This window comes from Microtus ochrogaster (genome assembly GCF_000317375.1).
Source record: "Microtus ochrogaster isolate Prairie Vole_2 chromosome 14 unlocalized genomic scaffold, MicOch1.0 chr14_random_1, whole genome shotgun sequence".
NCBI lineage: Eukaryota > Metazoa > Chordata > Mammalia > Rodentia > Cricetidae > Microtus > Microtus ochrogaster.
Window position 1 is genome coordinate 19,042,924 of NW_004949096.1, and position 2,858 is coordinate 19,045,781.

A 2,858-nucleotide genomic window follows, 5' to 3' on the forward strand; every position below is an offset into this window, starting at 1 on the left:
AAAAAAAAAAAGTAGCAAGGTCCTGGTAACTAAGAAATAGCTCATTATCAAAGGATTTGATTTTCATGGACCACCGAAATGGCTCAGAAGATAAAAGGGGATTGCTGTCAAGCCAGATGACCTGACTTCACTTGGGAATCATGTGTTGGAAAGAAAGAACTGAGTCCTGAAAACTGTCCTTTACATAGATCGCAGGGCACACACATGTGCAGACTGAGAGACAGACACACTGTGGATAGACAGTAGGTAGGTAGTAAGTAGGTGGTAGATAGATAACCTTTACTTAAATCTTGCTGCTCTCAGGGCTAGGGGGTGCAGCTCCATGGCAAGCACATACATGAGGCCTTGGGTTCAAAATTCCCAGCACTACAAAAGAAGGGAAAGAACAGTAAATCTCACTGACCTTACACACACACACATTAAAAAATCAAAAAAACAAAAAAATTCTATTATCTCTCTAAAATTCATAAAAGGCATCCTAAAATTGTGTAGAAGTAGACTTTCAGAATCTGTACTCCATAAAGATGTACAACTACAAATTCTACACTCTTTACAAATTTATCCAGCCCAGAATAACCTCCAGCCCTTTTTTTTTTCAACAAACAATGACAGATTAGGATCATGACATTTGATCCAATGAAAACGAAAAAACCCTTAGACCTTAATGTTTCCAAGTTGGAAAAGAGAAACATAATGGAACTCACAAAAGTCATCTTCAATTTAATTATCTGTTTGAATAATTTCTACACACACACTTCTGAACTCTTGAGTAGAAAGTGACTAAACCACTAACCAAATATGAAAAGCAAAAACAAAAATTGTTTCACAAGAGACTTCTTGGATTCCCTTTGGATACTTCCTAGAAAAGGCCTTGACAAGAACCTAAATTCAAAGTCTTGACAATCTTCCTTCCATCCGGCACTAAGACTTAACACCATAGCAGAAAGTTCCAGAGGGCTGAAGGATGGATCAGTATCAATCGGAGAGGAAGTGGAAGCAAACAAAATTTCCTTGCTACTTTTGCTAAAGTGATACAAACTTTGAAAAAACAAATTCAGAAAAAATATCACTTATTTAACTTCTGAAGCTTCCGGTGACAGAATATATGTTTCTAAGAGGAGTTCCAAACGATCAAATGAAAAGTCACTGTATGTAAAAACTGACAAGGAGAAAAAGAGGAAAAAGAGAAGAGTAAACCGTTAAAGACAAAAAAAAACAAAAAAACCTTAAAGTGCATTTAATGATCTGTCGGATTCATGGGGAAAAGTCACGTCTACACCTCTGCCTCAGTTTCTCTGCCCCAAATAAGCTAGAATGTAGCATTTCATTCCAACGAACCAGAGGGCCTTGTTTCACAAGCCTCCTGCAGCTCAAAGGGGCCCTCTGAGGCTGGACTCAGTGGGGGGTACCAGAGCAACAGAGGCCTGACCTCCGGAGCCCTGAGCTGGGAAAAAGGAGAAAGGGAATAGGGTCTAAGGGAGCCAACTCCCACAATCTGGGGGTGACGACACCCGTCCAGGACCCAACATCCCCACTCTACTGAACCCAGCCCGCAGCCTCAGCATCTCTCTCCCTCCTTCCGGCTTCTTGCTGAGTTCCGGGCCGCCCTCCGGCCGCGCCCCCGGGCGCAATCACCTTTACGCCGAGCTGCCCTTCGAGCCGCGCGCTCGCCCACCGGCCGGCGCCACGGTCTCCTGCCCGCAGCGGAAGGATGCCGGAGAGGGCCTGCCAGGCTCCTCCCGGGCCTACCTGCGAGACGGGTGAGAGCTCGGCCCATAGACCAGCAGACGCGACGGGCTCGTACCGAAGGCGGGAAGGGGCCGAAGGAAGCGAGGGATCCGCTCAGCCGACCGGCGGGAGAAAGCGGCCAGAGCCCGGGGCCTCCGGAATAACTCAGTTCTGAACCTGGCACCGCCGCCACCGCCGCCACCGCCGCCACCGCCGCCGCCGCTCTAGAGACATCAACCAAGAAGACGCCGCAAAAGATCACAGAATACACGAACGCCCAGACATCAAAGGAAGAGCGCCCAGCAATCGTTCAAGGAACTGCAGCCGAGTGCCGAACAATGCTCAGGTCTTGATACAGGGCCGGCTGCAGTCCCAGGCATAAATAAACAAATCCAGATCGTAAGCTATATCGGAGAGTAAACTATGTGTGATTCTGCCATTTTCTGTTGGTGGCCAAGTGTTTAAGTAATTTAGAGAACTAAAGTTTTGAGACGGGCGCACGCCTGTAATCCCGGCATTTTAGGAAGAGGAGTAGACATAAGGATTCAAAAGTCATCCTCAGAGTGAGCGTGAGACCAACCTCGGCTATATGAAACCTCGTCTTAAGGTCTTAAGCGAAAAAAATAATTAGTCTTTTGTGAGCTTTTTGGTTGAAGATCAAATCATAGCAGAATAAAACTCGTCTTAATAGCTCAACGAATGCTTTACACGTAGGTTCTCACACTACTTAGCCTAGTTGAACAAATGACTTCAACTCTTGATTCTTAGTTTCCTGTCAGAGCTGTAAGGTGTGTAAGACTTTGAGACAATCCTGAAGCCATTTTTGACAATTCTGAATCCTCTCAGCCTCTGTGCCATAGTGCTTCCCCTCCTCCCCTGGGAACCAAGGACCTAACAGCTACACTCGCACGTACTCAGTTCCTGAACAATTATCCATATACGTATGCTTTGGTTCGGTCCCCTGTGAATCGGGGTCAAAATGACCTCTTACCTCTTCTGATCTGGCAACAGCTTTCCAGTCAATTATTGGTAATAGCCCTTTCGAATAAGCCAATCAGAATAGTCAAAGAACAACCCCCCTTGCTTCTGTGGCCCCTTTAAAAGTAGACTGTAGCCAGGCGGTGGTGGCG

General features: G+C 46.2%; 1 protein-coding gene across 1 annotated transcript in view; it reads right to left on the reverse strand.

Annotated features, from left to right (window-relative positions):
- The window catches only part of Ambra1 (autophagy and beclin 1 regulator 1), a 202,829-nt gene extending 200,757 nt beyond the window's left edge, over positions 1–2,072 (reverse strand). The window contains exon 1 of the mRNA XM_013352584.2: positions 1,750–2,072. The gene's annotated coding sequence lies outside the window, so the exon portion shown is untranslated. The remainder of the gene's footprint in view (positions 1–1,749) is intronic.
- Between the last annotated feature and the right edge of the window lie 786 nt (positions 2,073–2,858).